Source organism: Oncorhynchus kisutch, linkage group LG4 (genome assembly GCF_002021735.2).
Source record: "Oncorhynchus kisutch isolate 150728-3 linkage group LG4, Okis_V2, whole genome shotgun sequence".
Taxonomy (NCBI): Eukaryota; Metazoa; Chordata; class Actinopteri; order Salmoniformes; family Salmonidae; genus Oncorhynchus; species Oncorhynchus kisutch.
In genome coordinates, this window is record NC_034177.2 from 63,386,039 (window position 1) to 63,411,965 (window position 25,927).

The following is a 25,927-nucleotide window of genomic DNA, read 5'->3' on the forward strand; positions in this document are numbered from 1 at the left end:
CTAGACGATTCTGTGCTTCCAACGTTATGGCAACTGTTTGGTGAAGGCCCTTTCCTGTTTCAGCATGGCAATGCCCCCTGTGTACAAAGCAAGGTCCATACAGAAATGGTTTGTCGAGATCAGTGTGGAAGAACTTGATGGCGTGCACAGAGCTCTGACCTCAACCCCATCGAACACCTTTAGAACGAATTGGAACACCGACTGTAAGCCAGGCCTAATCGGCCAACATCAGTGCCTGACCTCCCTAATGCTCTTGTGGCTGAATGGAATCAAGTCCCTGCAACAATGTTGCAACATCTAGTGGAAAGCCTTTCCAGAAGAGTAGAGGCTGTTATAGCAGCAAAGGGGGACCAACTCAATATTAATGCCCATGATTTTGGAATGAGATGTTCGATGAGCAAGTGTCCACATACACTACATGACCAAAAGTTTTTTATTGTAAAACAGTGTGAAACAGGCAGTGGCTGGGCAGACACTTTCATTACAGGAATCATGAGGATAATGCACTTTACTGTTTGAACAAATAATGGTTTTATGTGCAGACCAAATAGGATTTGATTGAGGTGAGTAGGTATAATGTATAGATCGCAGCATTGTACAGCCAAGTGAAAAGGGTCAAAAAATGCGACTAGGATATTGTCGCAGACTGGAGCCCTGAATCAGTCAACCAAAGTCACCAGTAATATAGGATGTAAGAATATAGAATTTCTAGAGGCCTACATCAATCAAATCAAAGGTAAATAGCATAGCCCATTGTTGAATGCATTGGTACAAAGTAAATTAAATAATTCAGGATTTGTCAGGTGTAACTATCCCAACCTAATAACCTTTAAGTCAGAGAGCAGCCCAGTCTCTCATTAGCTGCTGAAATTATCACGAGGAACATCTTCGACCCAGGCCCCTCTAATATAACCTGCTGTTTGTCTCGAGCAAATTGACACGAATCAACAGAGACACCCGGCGCTCACAGCAGCCTCTCCACGTTTCCAAGTAAATGCCAACAGGCCACTACTTGATTTTCTACTCCGCTGTCATTGGCGAGATGCAGTGCCTGTCATGCTGGGCCACAGGCATGGACTTTCCCTGCAGTATCCACCATCAGAAGCTCGCTCTCGTCCTGCTTCCCCCATTGGAGTTCCATGTTGCCATTCTCTACCCGCCTGCAATCAACACTGAACGCCCCTTCTTTTCTCGGCTTTGCTTAGCGACGGTATTGGCTGTCAGGAACAGGAACGACCACCACGGCCGAAGAGAAGTGTCGTCCAAGAGACCGAACAGGGTTTCTGACTTTTATGTATCATTTTAAGAGTTTTTAATTAACATATACATTGTCTTATGTATTAGAAAGTCCATTCAGAATGACATTGAAAAGCGCCCGCGTACGTTTCTGTGTTTCGTTCGACACCGTGGAACTCAAGGGGGATATGTGCCTGACTTGTCTTGATAGCCATTTTTTGCAGACAAAGAGAACTGTTGAGTAGTGTTTATAAAAGACAAAAGGGTAAGTTGAGAATATTAATAACCATGATTATTTACGGAATAATTTATGTCGCTAAATAACTGTACTGTATACGTCTGTCTGTAATTTGGTAACATATTTGTTCATCCTAGCTAGCTAATTAGCTAGCAGACCAACTCGATGTTGAAGCTCACGTTAGCATCCAGCTAGTTGACGTTAGCTAGACACCGTTATTTGCGAAATGCAGCCATTTTTTTGGAGGAAGGTGGTGATCTGTCGGTGAAGTTTTTTTTGTTGCATAATGTTACCATTGATCTACCGAGGTATATTATCACAACTCCTACATCATGTCAAAAACATATCGCATTAGACAGATCCTTACTTACAGCCAGGTCATGATGTAATGGCAACTATTGTCAACGTCCAGTGATAGCAGTAGCTAACTAGCTACTGTAGATAGTTAAACAGTTAACCAGTGCTGTCTGACCGATGATAGGCCTACATCGGTTTAAATGGCCCTATCTCATCTATCTCGCATGCAATGCTAAACTATTAGTTTATGATTGCCTAAATATTAGCATGTCAAATACTAATCTCACAACCTAGAAAATATTAAACCATTATGATGTTGTAAATTAGGCTAACGTTAGGTTGTTACGCTATAGCCTACCTCACCAATGCAGAGAATGGTCCACATTATAATAGCGTTATAGCTGATGTCGTTCTGTGCAAGCACCATATCATAATTAATGCTATTATGAAGTGTTGCACTTCATGTTTATATCACAATAATGAATCCAAGAAAGTTGCCTACTGTAGTTGTGTCCATATCTGTGTCCCAGTTTGTCTTCCACCGTTGTCATTGTCATGCAGTAACCTGAAACGTCTGATTTATTGTAGGGCTAGCCTATCCCAAGGCTATGTAGGCATATTATTTAAGATAAGAGAACTTGATTGTCAGTTAAGTTTGCACAGAATGGAAATGTGTCTTAGAAGATCTGGCTTACATTAAAAGGGTAAAGGCAGACATTAAACATACACATTACACACAATGTCAGTCCATCAGTCTAATTTAGGATTGCCACTACATTTGGAAGGATGCGTGCAGTGGGTGGGTGTTGTCGAAGACCTGGAGGGCTTTCCTTGTGATGTTCTGTGTACACCTATTGGAGTTGTGGCTCTTTCCTGCCCACTTTTGCTGGCCTGATTGACAAATTGTGCTAGTTTATTCCTGTTCCTGATTGAGAAAGTCCAATACCAGGAAGAGATGTTGAAAATGAGAACACTATCATGTGTACACCATGATCAGTGTGTGTTTGCTTGCAATAACTTATTAGCTTCCTAAGTAGGAAGAGACACTGACTTGCTTTTTTGTTAATGAGGTAATTGTTTTCCTGGAAGATAGGTTTGTGGTGTTAAATTGTCCCCGAGTATTTCAAATGTGACTTGTTCCACGTCCCAGCCATTCATGGTGACGTGCTCAAAGAGGGACTTACGTTGTTCCCCAGCTTACCGTCCAAGCCACAGTTCTTTAGTCTTGGTGACATTGAGGTCAAAGAAGCTATTGTCAATCCCCTTCACAAGGCAGTCAATTAACTGGGAGTAGCTTGAGCTAGACTTGCCCTCCAAGCAAGCAACCAGAGCCATGTCGTCCGCATATTTGATGAGGTCGCTGTTGCATGCCATTTCATTAGTGTATATGGAGAACAGGAGAGGTGACATGACACAACCTTGTGGGATGCCTGTGTTCAGGACAAGGTGGTCCTGATAATTAAAGATAATTAAATAAAACACATTTTATTGTCACATCTTTAAAGATCAGCTGCCACTAAAAATCAAATTAGAAAACAGCCTATGTGGCACCCAGGGTGGGAAATTACCAGCCAAATGCTGGTAGATGTTGGCATTGGCTGTCAGAATGGCTATTCTTACCAGAGACATTGGCAGGTGGTCATCACAGAGCATTTGGGAGTAGTTTCCCCCCCCAAATGTGTTTGTGTCAGCTCTGGAAGAGAGAATCTCAATGCTACAGTGGTGAAAGTGGGGTGGGGTACAGCATAGGTTCAAACAAGAGAGAAAGATGTAGACCTTGCCAGCTGGAACAGGTATAGAACACACTGATATTCACTGTCTGTCCATGTTCTGTGTTGTTCTTTGAAATCACTTTCAATCAATTTCAAAACCATTCAATAAATGTCCTGTATGGTCCGATTCCCGGAGCCACCCATACGCAAAAATATATGCATGCATGACTGTAACTCGCTTTGGATAAAAGTATCTGCTAAATGGCATATATTATTGTTTTAACATTACAATGTGTGCATGTGTTTTCTGTCATTTTATCCTCATAGTCGTTTTTGTGAGGGGGCTGGTAAAACCATTTTAGTGGCTGGTAAAATTTGGGCATCCACCAGCAACTGTGTTAAGTTAATTTCCCACCTTGGTTGCGTCGATATGAGTCAAAAATATTTATTCTACTGTCAAAATTGACCACTAAGTGGATAGGATAATTTTGGTCATAGTCAATCTCATCCATAAGAGTTTTGTGATACTTGTGGTCGTGACTGCATCACAACTTAAATGAAGGTTAGGTTTGTTTCAATCCAGCCCACAACTGGCAGCACACACATATTTGTTACACGCTTCATAGACAACAGGTGTGTACTAACAGTGAAATGCTTACTTACGGGTCCTTTTCGAACAATGCAGAGTTAAAGATAAAACAAAAAAAGAATAGAAATAGTGACCCAGGGAATTAAGAGTCAAAAAAGCATGACTTTATATAGGGAGTAGAAAATATCATGGCTATATACAGGGAGTACCAGTACGAATCGATGTGCAGGGGTAGCTATGTACTGTACATATACAGTGCCTTTAGAAAGTATTCGTACCCCTTGACTTATTCCACATTGTTTTGTTACAGCCTGAATTCAAAATTGATTAAATTATTTTTTTTCTTACCCATCTACACACAATAGCCCATAATGACAAAGTGAAAACATTGTTTAAATTCACACTCCTGTGTCAATACTTTGTAGAATAATCTTTGGCGGCGATTGCGGCTGTGAGTCTTTTTGGGTAAGTCTGTTAATAGAGTCCAACACCTGGATTGTGCAATATTCTGCCAATTTTTATATACACAAAAACGTGTATGTAAATATGTCTGTCCTTGTTTGCCATCGGACGTCATTCAGCGATGTTCCTATTTGTGGATTCATTAGTAATTATACAAGCAGGTCACACATTTTTCCTGTCTATGAAAGACTACAACTTGTGTTGGTCGGTGCTTTGTACTCTGGCCCCCATCTCTCCCCCAAGGCAGACTTTAAAAAATATATATATATTTTACAAAGGAGGTGGAAACTAACAACAATACTTTAGGCAAAACTGAAAGAACTGACCAGATGTAATGGCTTCAAGTAATTCCTCTCATCAACTCGAATTTGATGATGGAGCTTCTATTCGCTTCATGGTGACATTCAACCATACATGTTTCAACCGGAATGTAGCAAAGAGGATTCAAAGCTAAATCCAACTCTTTGTTAATGTTTGAAGCTCCTCTACAGCCGATGCTAGCCCCAAGAAGGCAGATGACAAATGCGGTGCCCAGTTAATTTCCCTTTAGTTTATCTAGTTATTAAACTTTAGTTTATCTACTTAAATCCATGTTCTGTATTGCTGGCTAATATACTACTGTGTTACAGTGGGGAGGAAATACAATTATTTGCTAACTTGGCTGGCTATCTAGGTAGGTAGCTAGCTAAGTTAGCTTGCTTAACAACTACCGGTATCCATATCTATGACAAAAAAATGGAGGTTTTACAATCTGAGATCTTTTGTATCTCGATATGTAAAACCTCTTCTCCTTTAAGTCGTAGATATGGCTAGCTACATAAACAGCAAGCTATAACGTTACAACCAGCCACCTAAAGCTAGGTTTACCAGCAAACGTTAGCGCATGACTGGAGTTGACTGGCTAGTTAGCCACGCACCTGCTAACTTATTATGCGCAACGCCACCCATTTGTAACTTGTTAGCAAACGTGTAACATCAGCAACTGTAAAATAAATGACTAGCTAGTTGGCTTAACGTGATTGACGAGGGTTGACATTGGTTATGACCTTGGATGCATTTCAATCCCACAAAATGATAGGCGTGACGTAAGATAGCATTACAAACAGATGTAAGTATTGCATATATCATACATTTACTACCAAACAGTGAGGAGAAACAATAATACAACAATTTACTGTTGTAAATCTGTAAAACTGAAGCTTGTTTTACTATAAAGATATTTGTCTAAGCATGCCTGATGGACATGGCTGTAGGTAGATACTGTCTACCTACTTACCTACCTACCTAGGCTCATTTATACGCTCTGGTCACTGGGCAAAGTTTGAGGGTTATGCCATATTTCTATTAGGCTAGATATTGTTGTACATGTAATCTTTGTGCCTGTGCACATGTATGCATGTTCAACTAGTCTATCCTAATATTGATGTAATGCTGGCATGGTTCAACTGTTGTTCAAACTGTACAATAGAATATAATTGTTTTTGTTCTTTGTCCAACAGACAAAACAGTGTAGAGCCTGGGTTTCTTCCTGTAGTGGATTCCTTTGCCTGCGTGTGTCATTGTAGCAGAACTGTATCCCTGTTGAGGGATTAGACATGATGCTGGATTTCAAGCAGATGACTCATGAGGTGCTGAATGGCAATTTAATTATTACAACACTCCTCCCACAGCTTTACAAGTATTCCCTGAATTTACTGTATGTTTCTTTGGAATGGCAATTTCATTGTGGCAACCTCTCCCATCATCTGCTTAACACCAGTTCTCTTAGCTACAGATTGTTACATCAGATAATGTGATTTAACCAAATATATTTTTGGTATCCATTACTGGGAGTTACAGGATAGGTACTGTTTGGTGTAGCACAGTGAATTTTAGACCTACCTTAGCGATGCTGTCTTTGGCCTCGATTCGTGGAAACCGGAGTGTGGCAGGGACACCAGACAATAACGGATTACAAAGAGAAAACCAGCCACATCGCGGACACCGACGTCTTGCTTCCGGACAAGCTAAACACCTCCTTCACCGCTTTGAGGATAACACCGTGCCGAGGACAGTGGGCTCTCGTTCTCCGTGGCCAACATGAGTAAGACATTTAAGCGTGTTAACCCTTGCAAGGCAGCCGTGTCCTCAGAGCATGCACAGACCAGCTGGTTGGAGTGTTTACAGACATATTCAATCTCTCCCTATCCCAGTCTGCTGTCCCCACTTGCTTCAAGTTGTCCACCATTGTTCCTGTACCCAAGAAAGAAAAGGTAACTGAACTAAATGACTATCGCCCCATAGCACTCACTTTTGTAGTTAAGGATCGTACCACCGCCACCTTACCTGACACCCTAGACGCACTTCAATTTGGATACCGCCCCAATAGATCCACAAACGTTGAAATCGCCATCGCACTTCATACTGCCCTATCCCTTCTGGGCAAGAGGAATACCTTTGTAAGAATACTATTAATTGACTACAGCTCAGCCTTCAACACCATAGTACCCTCCAAGCTCGGGTCTGAACCCCGCACTGTGCAACTGGATCCTGGACTTCCTCTCCCTTAATGTCATCAAAACGAAGGAGCTGATCGTGGACTTCAGCAGACAGAGCACGCCTCTATCCACATTGACAGGGCCGCAGTGGAGGTGAAAAGCTCAGCGTACATATCACTGACAATCTGAAATGGTTCAACCAAACAGACAGTGTGGTGAAGGCGTTTTCAACCTCAGGAGGCTAGGAGACCTCAGGATCACTCTCCTTGGTCAAATAACCCTTACACAGCCTGGAGGGCTGTGTTGGGTCATTTGTCCTGTTGAAAAACAAACGATAGTCCCACTAAGCGCAAACCAGATGGGATGGCATATCGCTGCAGAATGCTGTGGTAGCCATGCTGGTTAAGTGTGCTTTGAATTCTAAATAAATCACTGACAGTGTCACCAGCACAGCACCAGCACACCTCCTCATTCATGCTTCACAGTGGGAACCACACATGCGGATATCACCCGTTCACCTACTCTGTGTCTCACAAAGACACGGACGACGGTTAGAACCAAATATCAATCATTTGGACTAATCACAGCAAAGGACAGAGTTCCACTGGTCTAATGTCCATTGCTTGTGTTTCTTGGTCCAATCAAGTCTCTTCTTATTAGAGTCCTTTTTAGTAGTGGTTTATTTGCAACAATTTGACCATGAAGGCCTGATTTCAGGGTAGTCTCCTCTGAACAGTTGATGTTGAGATGTGTCTGTTACTTGTACTCTAAAGCATTTATTTGGACTGTGATCTGAGGTGCAGTTAACTCAAATGAACTTATCCTCTGCAATTCTGGGTCTTCCTTTCCGGTGGCAATCCTCATGAGAGCCAGTTTCAATTTAGCTCTTGATGGTTTTTGCAACTGCACTTGAAGAAACTTTCAAAGTTCTTAATTTTCCGCATTGACTGACCTTCATGTTTTTGCCATAATATGGATTTGGTCTTTTACCAAATAGTGATATCTTCTGTATACCACCTCTATTTTGTCACAACACAACTGATTGGCTCAAATGCATTAAGAAGGAAAGAAATTCCACAAATTAACTTTCAACAAGGCACACCTGTTAATTGAAATGCATTCCAGTTGACTACCCCATGAAGCTGGTTGAGAGAATGCCAAGACTGTGCAAAGCTGTCATCATCCCAAAGGGTGGCTACTTTGAAGAATCTGAAATATAAAATAAATGTTGATTTTGTTTAACACTTTTGGTTACTACATGATTCAGTTGAAGGCATTGTTTATGTCTACACTATTAATCTAAAATGTAGAAAATTGTAAGAATTAAGAAAAACCCTTGAGTGAGTAGGTTTGTCCAAACCTTTGACTGGTACTGTGTATATATACACACACAGTGCATTCAGAAAGTATTCAGATCCCTTCACTTTTTCCACATTCTGTTACTCTACAGCCTTATTCTAAAACCGATTTTAAATATTTTTTTTGTGGAAAAAGGAAAGGGGCCTGAGTACTTTCCAAATGCACTGTAAGTCTGCAAATGTGAGGATGCATGGAATGCTTTATTAAAAAGGTTAATTTTCATGGTGCTTATGTTAACTGTCCACATTTACTTTTCCTCAGCCAACAAGAGGAGTAACGAGCAGCAAAATCACTAACCTATGTTAATCTACTGTCCCCCATAGTAGAAAAGTTGACCTATTCTATTGGTCAGTTTGTCGTTCTGTGCGCGAAGGAAGTAGCCACTTCCAAAAAGACTATGGGACTGTTGTGGGATGATAGGTCCCAGATTTATACAACCGATAGGCCTGGGCTACATCCAAAAGACATTACAGCAATAAGGATCATGCAATCGAATGTTAAATACAAAGCGTTGATAAACTATTTGTTCACATTTAGTGCAGCAATGCGCACAAGGTAGTAGGCTATGTGCGAATGTTCGTTCCATAAATCAATAAGTGGGAAATAAACATTGTGAGCGGTTTCATGTGACAGACATGAAAATATCTGTTAGAAATTTTAAAAGAGGGGAGATCAAATATGCAACAATTAGCACAATTAAGATTGTGCCTTTGGCTAATGGTCAATGAAATTAAGTTGATTTGAAAACTAATAGAACATGAGGGGAAAAGGCTACTGGTTTCAATGGTATACTGAAGTCTTTATAAAATAATTGCCTGCACGTTTGGTTGGATTTTGGCTAGGCTACTTTGAAGCAAGGTAATACATGCCTCATAATATGTAGTAAAATGTTCACGTTTCAAACCAGGAAGCATATCTTTTCAAAATGCATACGGCCTCCAGCTCATTGCAAAGTGGTGTGTGACGTGCTGAAGCTTGCCTAGTTGCCTACGCACTTGAATGGTGAATGGGAAGCTTGCTTTTTTTCCCCTCCCGGACAATTGGCCGGTGCCAATTTTATTTATCGGCATTTCATTTCTTTGATTGGCCATAATCTGGCTGTTACAAGCTAACGGAAACCCTGGTGTCAGTATGCGTGTGCAAAAAAAGGTAAATACAGGTACTCTAGGTAGCCATTTGATTAGCTGTTTAGAAGGCTTATGGCTTGTTGTTAGAAGCTGTTCAGGGTCCTGTTGGTTACAGAGTTGGTGCATTGGTAGCGCTTGCCGTGCAGTAGCAGAGAGAACAGTGTTTTGGGGGGGGCCTTCCCTAGTAGAGAGCTCGGCCCTAGTGATGTCCTGGGCCGTAGGTACAGTGGCTTGCAAAAGTATTCACCCCCTTCACATTTTTCCTATTTTGTTGCCTTATAACCTTTTTTTTGGGGGGGGGGGGGGGGGTTGTATAATTTGATTTACACAACATGCCTACCACTTTGAAGATGCTAAATATTTTTTATTGTGAAACAATAAATAAGACAAAAAACACAACTTGAGTGTGCATAATAACTATTCACCCCCCCAAAGCCAATACTTAGTAGACCCAGCTTTTGCAGTAATTACAGCTGCAAGTCTCTTGGGGTATGTCTCTATAAGCTTGGCATATCTAGCCACTGGGATTTTTGCCCATTCTTCAAGGCAAAACTGCTCCAGCTCCTTCAAGTTGGATGGGTTCCGCTGGTGTACAGCAATATTTAAGTCATACCACAGATTCTCAATCGGATTGAGGTCTGGGCTTTGACTAGGCCATTCCAAGACATTTAAATGTTTCCCCTTACATCACTCGAGTGTTGCTTTAGCAGTATGCTTAGGGTCATTGTCCTGCTGGACGGTGAATCTCCATCCCAGTCTCAAATCTCTGCAAGACTGAAACAGGTTTCCCTCAAGAATTTCCCTGTATATAGCGCCATCCATCATTCCTTCAATTCTGACCAGTTTCCCAGTCCCTGCCGATGGAAAAACATGGATGGGATGGTATTCTCGGGGTGATGAGAGGTGTTGGGTTTGTGCCAGACATAGCATTTTCCTTGATTGCCAAAAGCAAAAACTAATTATTTAAGCAATGGCTTTTTTGTGGCCACTCTTCCATAAAGCCCAGCTCTGTGGAGTGTACGGCGTAGTGGTCCTATGGACAGATACTCCAATCTCCACTGTGGAGCTTTATCTTTGGTCTCTCCTTGCCTGGTCTGAGTTTTGGTGGGTGGCCCTCTCTTGGCACGTTTGTTGTGGTTCTTTCCATTCTTTTAATAATGGATTTAATGGTGCTCCGTGGAAGTTTCAGATATTTTTTATAACCCAACCTTGATCTGTACTTCTCCACAACTTTGTCCCTGACCTGTTTGCAGAACTCCTTGGTCTTCATGGTGCCGCTTGCTTGGTAGTGCCCGTTGTTTAGTGGTGTTACACACCTGTTCTGAAAGGCCCCCAGAGTCTGTGTGTGTGTGTGTGTATGTACTGAGATCATGTGACAGATCATGTGACACTTAGATTGCACACAGGTGGACTTTATTTAACTATGTGACTTCTGAAGGTAATTGGTTGCACCAGATCTTATTTAGGGGCTTCATAGCAAAGGCGGTGAATATATATGCACGCACCACTTTTCCGTTTTATATTTTTTAGAACTTCACTTAACCAATTTGAACTACTTTGTGTATGTCCATTACATGAAATCCACATAAAATGCAATTTAAATTACAGATTGTATTGCAACAAAATATGAAAAATGCCAAGGGGGATGAATACCTTTGCAAGGCACTGTACTACCCTCTGTAGCGCCTTGCGGTCGGATGCCAAGTAGTTGCCATACCAAGAGGTGATGCAGCCAGTCAAGATGCTCTCTGATGTAGCTGTATAACTTTTTGAGGATCTGAGGGCCCATGCCAAATCTTTTTAGCCTCCTGAGGGGGAAGAGGCATTGTCATGCCCACTTCACTACTGTGTGGATGTGTTTGGACCATGATAGATCCTTAGTGATGTGAACACAGAGGAACTTGAAGCTCTCAAGCCACTCCACTACAGCCCCTCTGAGAATGGGGGCGCGCACGGCACTCCATTTCCTCTAGTCCACTATCAGCTCCTTTGTCTTACTGATGTTGAGGGAGAGGTTGTTGTTGTCCTGGCACCACACTTCTAAGTCTCGGACCTGCTCCCTATAGGCTGTCTCATCAATTTGGAGTGTAGCTGCACGTGACCCAATCGTAATGCCCGTAGTAAATGTGACTTGGGATATCCCTATGGGGCTAGGGTTGGGGACCCTCTGTACGTTACACAATGCACATGGGACAATATGTTAAAATTCCAATAGCTCCACATTTTAATGACTTAACCTCAAACCAACTATGAATGGTAGAAATTCATAGACAAATATTGAAATAATTTAATTAAATCTTAACCTTTCTAGCTAGCGGAACCCCTCAACAACATTCCGCATTGACAAGTCCAATACAGCAAATGAAAGATACACATCTAGTTAATCTACCCATCGTGTCTGATTTTTAAAATGTTTTACAGCGAAAACACAACATATTTGTTAGATCACCACCAAATCCAAAAAAACACACAGCCATTTTTCCCAGCCAAAGATAGTCACAAAAGCAGAATTAGAGATAAAATGAATCACTAACCTTTGATAATCTTCATCAGATGACACTCATATGACATCATGTTACACAATACATTTATGTTTTGTTCGATAATATGCATATTTGTATCCACAAATGTCGGTTTACATTGGCGCCATGTTCAGAAATGCCTCCAGAATATCCAGAGTAATTACAGAGAGCTACGTCAGATAACAACATTCTTAATGCAACCGCTGTGCCAGATTTATTTATTTTTATTACGAAAAAAGCATACCATGCAATAATCTGAGACGGTGCTCAGAAGTAAATATATTTCTCCGCCATGTTAGAGTCAACAGAAATATGAAATTACATCATAAATATTCCCTTACATTTGATGATCTTTCATAAGAATGCAGTGCAAGGAATTATAGTTCCGCAATAAATCGTTGTTTTGTTCGATAATGTCCATTACTAGTGTCCAATTAGCTACTTTTGCTAGCACGTTTAGCTCACATGTTCAAAAGCTGGCGCCGGTCCAGGCGAACTCACAAGAAAACTTCAAAAAGTTATATTCCAGGTCGAATAAACTGGTCAAACTAAGTAGAGAATCAATCTTCAGGATGTTATCATATATATCCAATAACGTTCCAACCGGAGCATTAGTTTTTGTCTATAGAGTAATGGAACGCAAGGCGATATAATACGTACTGTGTGTAACCAGGAACTGGCATTCTGCCAGACCAGTGACTCAAATAGCTGCCATCCGGTCCCACATCACACTAGAGGCTTCATTCCACGTTCTACTGACGGTTGACATCTAATGGCAGGCGTAGGAAGTGCGAACAGATCCATATCTTATTTGGATGTGAATAGGCGATGAGTTGAAAATCAACCAGCCCCAGAATTTCCACTTCCTGTTTGGAAGTTTGCCTGCCCTATGAGTTCTGTTATACTCACAGTCATAATTCAAACAGTTTTAGAAACGTCAGAGTGTTTTCTATCCAATAGTAATAATAATATGCATATATTAGCATCTGGGACAGAGTAGGAGGCAGTTCACCATGGGCATGCAATTAATCTAAAGTGAAAATGCTGCCCCCTATCCCTAAAAGGTTTAAAGCACAACATATTATGTTAGATCACCGCCAAGTCGGGGAAAAAAACAGCCATTTTTTCAGCCAATGATAGGAGTCACAAAAAGCAGAAATATAGATAAAATTCATCACTAACCTTTGATGATCTTCATCAGATGACACTCATAGGACATCATGTTACACAATACATGTATGTTTTGTTCGATAATGTGCATATTTATATCCAAAAATCTCAGTTTACATTGGCGCCTTACGTGCAGTAATGTTTTGATTCCAAAACATCTGGTGATTTTGCAGAAATACTCATAATAAACATTGATAAAAGATACTAGTGTTATTCACAGAATTAAAGATAGACTCCTTAATGCAACCGCTGTGTCAGATTTTTTAAAAACTTTACGGAAAAAGCATAATCTGAGAACGGCGCTCAGAACCCAAAACAGCCAGAGAAATATCTGCCATTTTGGAATCAACAAAGTCAGAAACAACACCATAAATATTCACTTACCTTTGATCTTCATCAGAAGGCACTCCCAGGAATCCCAGTTCGACAATAAATGACTGATTTGTTCCATAAAGTTCCATCATTTATGTCCAAATAGCCACTTGTTGTTAGCTTATTCAGCCCAGTAATCCATCTTCATGAGGCGCAGGCACTTCATCCAGACAAAACCCCGAAAGGTTCCGTTACAGTCCTTTCGAAACATGTCAAACGATGTATGGAATCAATCGTTAGGATGTTTTTAACATAAAACATCAATAATGTTCCAACCGGAGAATTCCTTTGTCTTCAGAAAAGCACTGGAACGAGAGGTAACTCTGTCGGGAGCGCACGTCATGAGACCAAGGCTCTCTGCCAGACCACTGACTCAAAGAGGTCTCCTGAGCCCCTCCTTTATAGTAGAATCCTCAAACCAGTTTCTAAAGATGGTTGACATCTAGTGGAACCCCTAGGAAGTGCAAACTCATCCATATCTCAATGTGTATTCGGTAGGCCAAGCTTTGAAAAACTACAGACCTCAGATGTCCCACTTCCTGGTTGGATTTGTCTCAGGTTTTCGCCTGCCATATGAGTTCTGTTATACTCACAGACATCATTCAAACAGTTTTAGAAAGTTCAGAGTGCTTTATATCCAATACTAGTAATAATAATATGCATATATTAGCATTTGGGACAGAGTAGGAAGCAGTTCACTCTGGCCACGCTATTCATCCAAAAGTGAAAATGCTGCCCCCTATCCCAAAAAGGTTAAAAGAAAACTTGAAAAAAAAACATGAAAACTAGCCCCGGAGATACGTTATCCAAAGTCAAACCATCTTTGCCACAGTCACACACCACTTGCTAGCTAATTTGTCCTGGGAAATTAACATTGAGTTGTTATTTTACCTGAAATGCATAAGGTCCTCTACTCCGACAATTAATCCACATATAAAACTGCCAACCAAATCGTTTCTAGTCATCTTTCCTCCTTCCAGGCTTTTTCATCTTTGAACTTATATGGAGATTGGCATCTACACTTTCATAGTATGAAACCGGCAAAACATTTAGTCTTTCAATCACCCATGTGGGTCTAACCAATGAGGTGATGACAAGTGGGTACCTGCTTCTATAAACCAATGAGGAGATGGGGGAGGCAGGACTTGCAGCGCGATCTGCAAAAGAAATAGGAATGACTTCTATTTTAGCCCTTGGCAATGCAGACACTTGGCGCGTGCGAGCAGTGCGGGTGCAATAATTGAATAACATGGATTTCTACATTTATTTTGCAACGCTCGCAAAGTGTCTGGTCTGGTCAGCATGTAACTCTTCCAACCTGCGAACACACTAGACACCCACATCAAACCATACCCCGAAACCAACTCATGTTTAAATTCAGTCATGGCCTCCAGTATTTCTTTATTAGCCAAATCTAAAACAAGGCCAAATCAGTTCATCAACAAACACATTTAGCATCTCCTGGTTTCTACGTACAGCCTACAAGCCACTGATGTTCCATTTTTAAAAGTCAAAATGATCCATGTAATATAGCCTACACCACAACATCACAATAGACCGGTCTCAGACTACATTTTCTTCATATCATGTTTCCTATTTCAGAAGAACAAAAAAGCATACTCCGAGTTGTCCTTATGTTAGGTCCTGATCTGGCTATGCCATATGGCTGTGGGCTACACTAGTTAATTTAGCAGACAAGATTTGCTTGGAATTACGTGGCATTATTTTATAGTTTGAAAAATACAATTGAACATGAATAAAATACACTGGATATTTTCTCCATACGATTTGAGGGAGTTCAAATCGGCTATACATGCGGCTATTCTGTGTTGAGCAGTTAAAAGAAACAGGTACAACTACAGTAACATGTTTAATTTAGAGTTATTTATGTAACTTTAGTTGTGATACAAATGTTGGGCTATATGTTGAGATTTTTAATACATTCTAAGGCGGCATGGTGCGACTAATGATGATTTGAAAAAAGTGGCATGAAAGGCATGAACTCTGCTTTGTTTTTTTGCGCAGGCTGTTAACACTTGATAATGCCACACATTTCCCTGCTGCATCACCTTTGTGTGGCCTTAATGGCCCTTAAAAAAATATTTTCCTTTTGTGGCCTGTAGCTGTTGTGCCCTTTGGGCTGAATATAATAATTATAATTCCCTTCTTCTGGTTGTGTGCTGAAGCACCTCTCACTCACATGGCTCTTTGTCACGTGATCGGATCTTTCTCACAGGCTACAAGTAAAGGGGGACGCAACTGCGCACACCCTTATTAGCCAATTCCGAGGTGCATATTGAAGACGTTGGAAGAGCTGTCCACATTTGCTTTTTGTCAGCCAACAAGATGAGTAGGCCTAACGAACTGCAAAAGCACTAGCCTATGTCAATCTACTATCCCCCATAGTACAAAAGTTTACCTATTCTGTGCATTAAATACATATTCCAAACATAGTATTGGACAGTTGTGGGATGTGATAGATCCCAAATTAATACAAGCATCAAAAAACCTGTTTTAAGCAATGAGCCTGATGCAAAAGCGGATTAATGTGCTTCATTTTAAGAAGTTATTTGGCAACTTTAGTTGTGATACAAACCTTATCAGAATATATAGGCCTATGGACTAGGCTACATGAGGTGTGCAACTATGATTTGAAAAAGTTGCAAAAAAAAGCATGCCCAGTTTAAGGCAAGAAACAGTGCATCATTCACAAGTGATAGGCTAATATTGTCACCCATCAGACTATTCTTGATTTAATCTGGTCTTTTTACATGTACTAAATAATTTGTGTGAAATTAGTTTTGATTTAGAATGGACCATTATCATGCACCTGTCACAACAGGGGCAGTGGGGAAAAAATGTCATCTATGCACTGGACTAATTACCATGACGATCACGTGCAATTTGACTGCCGGTTTGATGGTAATACAGTCACCATAACAGCCCTATGTGTGCCTACATTTTCCAACTTAGGTACACATGTGCTCCATGTAAAAAAAAAAAAGGTTAGCGTAGAGCCCTGGGTATAATTGTCAAATGCTTGCCTTCAGAATCTCTTTTGTGTTCACATAGCAAAGACCTTGAAGTCGTTAGCTACTCAGCCTTGTTAAAATACTCCAAGCCAAATGTTGGCAGTAGCGTTTGGGGATGTATGTCCTTGTGTGTTGCTTTATCAGGGTTGTACACAAACTTTTTCAGTTGGTGGCACCAGCACATGATTTGGTCACCAATATTGTGTGTGTGTATATATATTTATTATTTTATACATTTTCTTTCTTCTTCACATTTCCAAACAGTATATTTATATTTTCTAACGCGGCTATACATTTGGGTGAGTTTATTTTTCCTCGCCTGATTAGTCTCGTTTCGCTGCCAAAAATTAAATTAAACCATCTAGTGTTCAACAAAATAACAACACAATGTCATATACAGGTAGCCTAGTCAAATAATTAACATCCAATCACATTAATCATTACTCTCTCGCGGGAAACCATTACTCTTGCACAGACATTTAGAAACTAAACTTGACAATTCGAAAAATAAGCCACAGGAGTTTTTTGAGCGAGAATAAAGACAACTTTCAACTAGTAAGACATGTATAAAAGCAACAGATACCATTAATAAGAAGGGGCTAGAAGAGTCTTATGGTGAGCTACCGAGTGGCTAGGACAAGCAAGCCCCATACTATTGTGGAGGACTTAATTCTTCCTGCTGCCCCGGCTATGGCTGGGACAATGCTGGGGGGAAAAGAGCAAAGAATCTATACAAACAATGCCTTCATTAAACAGCACGGTTTCATGACAAATCTGTGACATGGCAGGAGATGAAATTGAAATAATTACTGCTTCGCATACAAGCCAGTGAATTATATGCATTACAGCTGGATGAGTCAACAGACGTGGCGGGCCTGGCACAGCTCCTGGTATATGTCTGTTACTTTTATGTGGGGTTAATTAAGGAAGACATCCTCTTCTGCAAACCACTGGAAACCAGGACAACATGAGAGGATATTTTTAAAGTATTGGACAGCTTTGTGACATCAAATGGACGTTGGTGGTCAAGATGTGTTGGGTAATGCACGTGCAAGCAGTTGCTCCCAACGCCACTTGGGTACACTGCAGCATCCACCGAGAGGCTCTTTCTGCCAAGGGAATGCCTGACGGCTTGAAAGACATTTTGGACACTACAGTGAAAAATGGACAACACACAGGTCTTTCCATCATTGTATGATTTTTCTTTTAGTGTGCAAATGAACTCAAGATTACGGACAATGTCAAATGTGATATAGTGAAGCACATGAGTGGGTGCACAATTACGCAGGTACTTTCCCAAAACGGACTAAACAAACAACTGAATTTGTTATCCCGTTCATGCCCTGCCTCCACTCCAGTCCACTTACCGATATCTAAACAAGAGAGCCTCATCGAAATTGCAACAAGCGGTTCTGTGAATATTTAATCAGAAGACAGTGCCAGATTTCTGGATTGGGCTGCACTCAGAGCACAAATCGCGCTGTTAAGACACTGTTTCCCTTTGCAAACACGTACCTATGTAAGAGTGGATTCTCAGCCCTCACTAGCATAAACTAAATACAGGAACAGACTGTGTGTGGGAAATGATTCTCTCCAATATAACCCAAAATTGCAGAATTATGTGCATCCTTTCAAGCACACCCTTCTCATTAACCTGTGAGTTATTAACTTTTTTTATGAACAAATAAGGTTTTATATGTAAGATGGGTAAATAAATAGCAAAATGATTGATTATTATTATTTGTGCCCTGGTCCTATAAGAGCTCTTTGTCACTTCCCACGAGCCGGTGTAACAACTCTCGTGGGTTGAAGTAGGAGACCAAGGTGCAGCGTGGTAGACGTTCATGATTTTTAATAAAACTGAAAACCGCAACAAAATAACAAAGTAGAAAAATTCAAGAGCACAGTTCTGTCAGGCAAACAAAACAGCTAAACAGAAAATAACTTGCCACAAAACCCAAATGGAAAATACAAACTTATATATGATCCCCAATCAGAGACCTGGATAGACAGCTGCCTCTGATTGGGAACCACACATGGCAAAAACAACAAAGAAATAGAAAACATAGAAACAGAAAATCTAGAATGCCCACCCAAATCACACCCTGACCTAACCAAAAACAGAGAAATAAAAGGCTCTCTAAGGTCATGGCGTGACAGCTGGGTTGTGACAAACTCACTCTCATTCTTGTTTATACTTGATACCATGGCAAAAAAAGTGATGAAGGATTGATTTCTCCCGGTTTCTGTTTTTCACTCTCAAAATCACACTTTTATTTTATGTAATAATTTGTTATAAAAATATATATATATATTAGATGTTTGAAGTCCACAACAATGTGTAAATCAGTTCAGGAGACCATTTTTGAGGTCCTGGCAAATATATTAGATGTTTTTAGTCCTGGCAAAATGTTTCATTTTTGTTTTTTTGTTTAGTTACTAGGGATGCACCGATATGACATTTTTGTCCGGTATTCGATATTTTCCTTGCCAAAAAACCTGATACCGATGTTTCACATTTTAGAGGCCTTTTAAGATTTCTAGTACAGTTTCATCAATGAAACAAACACACACACAGACACTGACCAAAACGTTATTTTGTTGGCATTTACGTACAGTGGGGCAAAAAAGTATTTAGTCAGCCACAATTGTGCAAGTTCTCCCACTTAAAAAGATGAGAGAGGCCTGTAATTTTCATCATAGGTACACTTCAACTATGACAGACAAAATGAGAAGAAAAAAAACAGAAAATCACATTGTAGGATTTTTTATGAATTTATTTGCAAATTATGGTGGAAAATAAGTATTTGGTCAATAACAAAAGTTAATCTCAATACTTTGTTATATACCCTTTGTTGGCAATGACAGAGGTCAAATGTTTTCTGTAAGTCTTCACAAGGTTTTCACACACTGTTGCTGGTATTTTGGCCCATTCCTCCATGCAGATCTCCTCTAGAACAGTGATGTTTTGGGGCTGTTGCTGGGCAACACAGACTTTCAACTCCCTCCAAAGATTTTCTATGGGGTTGAGATCTGGAGACTGGCTAGGCCACTCCAGGACCTTGAAATGCTTCTTACGAAGCCACTCCTTCGTTGCCCGGGCGGTGTGGTCGGGATCATTGTCATGCTGAAAGACCCAGCCACATTTCATCTTCAATGCCCTTGCTGATGGATGGAGGTTTTCACTCAAAATCTCACGATACATGGCCCCATTCATTCTTTCCTTTACACGGATCAGTCGTCCTGGTCCCTTTGCAGAAAAACAGCCCCAAAGCATGATGTTTCCACCCCAATGCTTCACAGTAGGTATGGTGTTCTTTGGATGCAACTCAGCATTCTTTGTCCTCCAAACATGACAAGTTGAGTTTTTACCAAAAGGTTATGTTTTGGTTTCATCTGACCATATGACATTCTCCCAATCTTCTTCTGGATCATCCAAATGCTCTCTAGCAAACTTCAGACGGGCCTGGACATGTACTGGTGGGGGACACGTCTGGCACTGCAGGATTTGAGTCCCTGGCGGCATAGTGTGTTACTGATGGTAGGCTTTGTTACTTTGGTCCCAGCTCTCTGCAGGTCATTCACTAGATCCCCCTGTGTGGTTCTGGGATTTTTGCTCACCGCTCTTGTGATCATTTTGACCCCACGGGGTGAAATCTTGCGTGGAGCCCCAGATTGAGGGAGATTATCAGTGTATGTCTTCCATTTCCTAATAATTGCTCCCACAGTTGATTTCTTCAAATCAAGCTGCTTACCTATTGCAGATTCAGTCTTCCCAGCCTGGTGCAGGTCTACAATTTGGTTTCTGGTGTCCTTTGACAGCTCTTTGGTCTTGGCCATAGTGCAGTTTGGAGTGTGACTGTTTGAGGTTGTGGACAGGTGTCTTTTATACTGATAACAAGTTCAAACAGGTGCCATTAATACAGGTAACGAGTGGAGGACAGAGGAGCCTCTTAAATAAGAAGTTACAGGTCTGTGAGAGCCAGAAATCTTGCTTGTTTGTAGGTCACCAAATACTTATTTTCCACCATAATTTGAAAATAAATAAATAAAAAATCCTACAATGTGATTTTATGGATTTTTTTCCCTCATTTTGTCTGTCATAGTTGAAGTGTACCTATGATGAAAATTACAGGCGTGGGAGACCTTGCACAATTGGTGGCTGACTAAATACTTTTTTGCCACACTGTATGTCCCCATTACCAGTAAAACATAATCAAAACCTATTTCTCTTACTTGCTGTGATGTTTCTCTGTTCAGTCACAACCAGGATTTTATCATACGTGTCAAGTAGTGAAGTTTCAGCTCTATCTGTCCGTGGTCTCTCTTCCTCGGTGCGCACTGTCACTGTGTCCGTCTCCATCTCGTCCAGCTGGGTCTGTAACATTTCACGTAAACCCTGTTTCTTGTCTGCATCGAAGTAGCGGTCCTTGTACCTAGCATCGAGCATAGTGGCGACACAGTAGAGGCTCAGAGAAAATGCCACCAAATCGCTTGTTCACAACCTCTAGTAGAGTACTTTTCCAAGTTAACCCGATGGTCTGTATTGGCATTTTTGTTGAGCAGGGTATCATGTCTGCTGCAGTTGAGCTTATTTTTCAAGTCAGTTGATCGAATGGAGCTAGGAGTGTTCATGTTTTAAACATGTTCTCAAATGCCATTGAAATGGCAGCAGCGGTATGAGAACCAGCACATTTTTGAGCATGCAATATGACTTTCCTCAGTACTAAATCCTTGCCGAATCACTGTGCTGTCAGACTCGGCATGCTCATGTGGCTGACATCGCTAGTCCAAATGTCAGTCGTGAAACTAATAGCAGTGACACCCATAGCAAGATGCTCATAGATGTATGTTTCAACAATACTGTGTTTCTCCGGTAGGGCAACATCTGAAAAATAGCGCCTACTTGGTAGTTTGCACGTGTAGTACTATATTTTTCGTGGAGTCATTACGTCATCTACCTACGTTATATATGCACGTCAGCTTTGACATCGGTTTTGCACATCAGCGTTAAACTAGACATCGGGCCGATGTTGGCATTTTTAGCTAATATCGTCTAATTCCAATATGCTTACTGATATATCGTGCATCCCTAGTAGTTACCGTTTAGGGTAACCATACCCATTAAGCCCACTTCCATCTTTGGATAATAAAAAACAAAACAATTCTGCTGTTTTAATGTTTCAACTAATTAATATGGTTGTTATATCCTTAACTTAATTATTCTAAGCCAATCGGATGTTTTATTAAGTTATTGACAATTATGTGTAACTTCCCATTAGTGGCCCATTTCAAAGCTGCAAAAAAAACTTGAGGTTACCTTAGATAAACATATTTGTCTGATATTCTTTGTACCTTCTGAGATAAGTGATCATACTTGATCTAAAATTAAGAGATACATGTGCTAATATGCACACAATGGCATATTTCATGAGCATTCATGACTATTTCTTGCCAATTGAAAAATGTGTTTTTCATTCTAGTAGTAGTGCCTGCATGTCAGTCTCACAGTAGCAGCATATCTTGGTGAACTACAACAATATAATAGATTTCAGGCATTCACAGCCTAATTCTTTTGTGGATTTTGTTTTATTTTACTGTTAAATTAACCCTGCATTGTTATACATAGATGCAATTTTTGTAAATGTAACATTTATCTCAGGTGGCCTTAAAGGGTACACCTAGCACAAAAAGCACTCCCTCTATACAGACTGTAAATGACAAAACAATATTGTTCAATATAACCAATACTAACTTTGCATAATATTGTAGTCTACAGTGTATATTTACCAAATATTTTCTGGGTAGACATGGCTATTCTGTCTTTTTTTTCTGTTCCTATTAAGACTGGTTTGCATTGAAGCACATGGGAATAGTATGTTGATATCCCAAATATTCAATGAATATGAGCATACATTTTTTTTGTTTGTGCAGATTTGAAGTTTGTTAAAACACAAACTACAGTTATGCATACTGTGCATATAGCCATGGCACCTTTACCAAGATTAGGAACAATTAGAAACCTCTGTACGTTTTGGAGTGGACAGGTAGGTGTTGATGCAGAGGGAGATCAGAGAGGTTGAGGGTATTCGGGGATAGAAGACGTACAAGTGGTGGATAATAATGCTAACAACTGAGGGGCAAGAAGATGACTATTGGCGACTACTCATGCACTTTTGGGTAGGGGTATTGTAATATTGTTGTCTTTCATTCATCCAGGTGATTCAGTTTTTTGGTCTAGCACCTGTACCTTTTTAATACACAGAGGGAGATTTGAAACTGTCTTCAGATAGGCGTTAGGAAGACGAGTTGAAGTAATAAGAGTAGAATTGCAGTACAGCAAATGTGAATCAGCATTGAATAATTAATTGGAAGTTGTGTGGGTACTGGTCTTTGTTGCATGGCTTCTTATCCACAGAGGGCCAGTGTGGGGGCATGTTTGTGTTCTAACCAAGCAATAAGAAACCTGATTCAACTAATCATGTCTTGATTGAATTAGTTGAATCAGGTGTGTACTGGTCAGCAAGAACAAAAGTCTTAAGTCCACATTGATCTCTGTGGATACGATTGGACACTCCCTTGTTACGAGTGCTACTTTCATGATGAATAGTAATGTTCCGTTTCTTTTAAAAAGAAGATTATATTAATCACAGTTTACATAACAAATGTGAGTTTGTACATTTCTAACATGTGGAACTGAATTAAGATGTATTATTTAAGAGGTGGGCTTATGTGGAAAACACCCTTGGGCTTAAAGGGTACACTCAGTACCCATTAAGCCCAGTCTGAACATTTCACATATTTTAATAAAACAAATATATTTGATAAAATGACTTTACTTATATATTTTAACTTCACATGAGATGTTCATCTTAAATTTTATATCCACTTTTCTTACAAAAGTTTGGGCGGTATATGTTAGAAATGTCTAAACTTAGATTTGGGTGGGCTTAATAGTTACACTTAACCTAATTCAGGTGCGCACCAGCCAGACAGTGGTTTGGCTAGTGCAGTTTCTATTGCGCACGTGATGTAGTTTTCGAAATGAATGGCAACTGGATTGACGCAGATAATCATGATTCTGTCAGGTAGGCAGGCATAGGCTACTTTGTTAACTTTTAATTGCCATTCCATATACCCCAAAACAGTTAGGCTGTCATTAGCATCACTAATGGCTACACAAAGTGGTAAAGAGAGAGGTCCTATGCTCACCGCACACAGCAGGAAACATTCAGGTAAATTTGCCAGTGGCACACCAGGCCAGTGCCAAATGAAAGCTACAGGCCCGAATGGGTGGGGTGGGGGGGATACTGCCCCGGGTCAAGATCTGACAGGAAAGCGAATGATGCGTGCATAATTTCAATAGCAGGAAATGTTGTCTTTCATTTGCAGGCTGAGCAAGTAGCTTATACAGGGTTCATACAAGTCAAATTTCAGGAGTTTAACAAGCACTTATAATTTTCAAGGGCCTACATTTTATATTGAATTGTTGTAATAGCCTATAGGAAAAAAATCGCCCCCAAATGTGTACTTTTCTGCATGCATTTATTACTTTACGAATAATGCATTCTTTTATAGGCCTATCCAATGGTATTATGCATTGACATTCACAATATTTTTACATTCTAAAATGTGTCCGAATAATGTGGGCATTGCTTGACTCAATGGACAGCATGTTCCTCACACAAACACACTGATGAAGTCTGTCCATGTGGTAGCTAGTAGGCTCGGGGGGTATCCAGATTTTCATTTCTGTCCTTCTATCATCTTGGGATTTACGGTTTTACCAGCATAGCACACAAGGAGTGCTAAAACGCAAGAAAAGACCATTGTGCCTCTGTTACTAAATTGTTACAAACAAATAGGGAACACATAGACGCTGTTAACGAGCGAGAGTGAACATAAATATTATTTATTATTATTAACCGTTATTTAACTAGGCAAGTCAGTTAAGAATAAATAATTTTTTACAATGACGCCCTAACCTGGATGACGCTGAGCCAATTGTGCGCCACCCTATAAGGGACTCCCAATCACGGCCGATTGTGATACAGACTGTAATTGAACCAGGGTCTGTAGTGACGCCTCTAGCACTGAAATGCAGTGCCTTAGACCGCTGCGCCACTTGGGAGCAAAGTCTGGCAAATCCAGCTCGTGAAGTTATACAAGCATAGCTAGTACCTAGCTAAAGTGAACGAGAGAAATTGTGATACATGCTTTTCTAAAGGAAGCGCAGCATTTGTACATGGAGCAGAGGTTAGAAGAACAGAGTTGGGAACCCTAGTAGTAAGCACAGGGGAAAAAACTGTACCGACATGAAAAGCTGAAGAACATACGCACATCCAGGTACTTTCCACAGATGTTAGAATTTTAGGCAAACTCATGGAAAACAGAAAGGAAAACGCTGCACACTGCCACTCATGCTCCCAGGTGATATTTATTTACAACGGTTCGACCATTAGCTCTTCATCAGGCATCCATATCCCAGGTGGGAGTGGAAGGTCCTATATATAGGGGCAGTACTCAGTGACATCACTTCCTGAAACGAGAGGTAAAAAATGTATAACATAGATTGAATGTTAATACTGTGAAACTATCAAAATATATGATCATACACAGAATGTGATCAGTATTTATAGTAATATACATACAATATTCAATTAGGATTAAAGAAAACACAATTCAGACTTTCAAGTCAAACTCCTCATTAAGGCCAAGAGGAGACTGTGGATTCCCTTTGAAGAAGTTTCCTCTCAATGTCCCCTCCCCTGCGTGACATCTTGACCATTTCTATTCCAATGTATCTCAGAGAACTATTAGGATGTCCAGCTTGTACAAAATGAGCAGCCACCAGATTTTTTAGTCTCATCTGTTTTGTATATTGCTGCGGTGCTCACTGATCTGTGTCTTAAGGCTTCTATGGGTTTTCCCTATGTAGGACAGACTACAGGAAATGTCATTTTCGAGGTAGGCTATTCCATGATGACTGAATTGTGCATGGCAAAATTCAACTAAGATTTTGAACTTTTTAAATACCTGGTTTGCATACCCATTCTTGCCTTAGCATTTACTGGTAGATATCATAACTTTGAAAATCTTTCATACCCCTACCGCTGTCAGTCTGCACTCCACCCACCAACCAGCTGTTTGAGAGCTGGCGCTCTCTCTGCCCGACAGATTATCTATAGGCTATGTGTGCAGCGTGCATGATAAATAATCAACATTATGAATTATGTCCATCTGTTTTTAATAAATTATTTAGCCTAGATTAAAAATAGCATTATTACAATATTCTTTTCATTGGCCCAAGCAGGCTACTGACGGGGACGATCGA

At 40.4% G+C, this 25,927-nt stretch overlaps 1 protein-coding gene across 1 annotated transcript in view; it reads left to right on the forward strand.

Annotated features, from left to right (window-relative positions):
• Positions 1–892: 892 nt before the first annotated feature.
• Positions 893–25,927, forward strand: part of LOC109889819 (suppressor of cytokine signaling 5) — a 49,360-nt gene continuing 24,325 nt past the window's right edge. The window contains exon 1 of the mRNA XM_020481554.2: positions 893–1,501. The gene's annotated coding sequence lies outside the window, so the exon portion shown is untranslated. The remainder of the gene's footprint in view (positions 1,502–25,927) is intronic.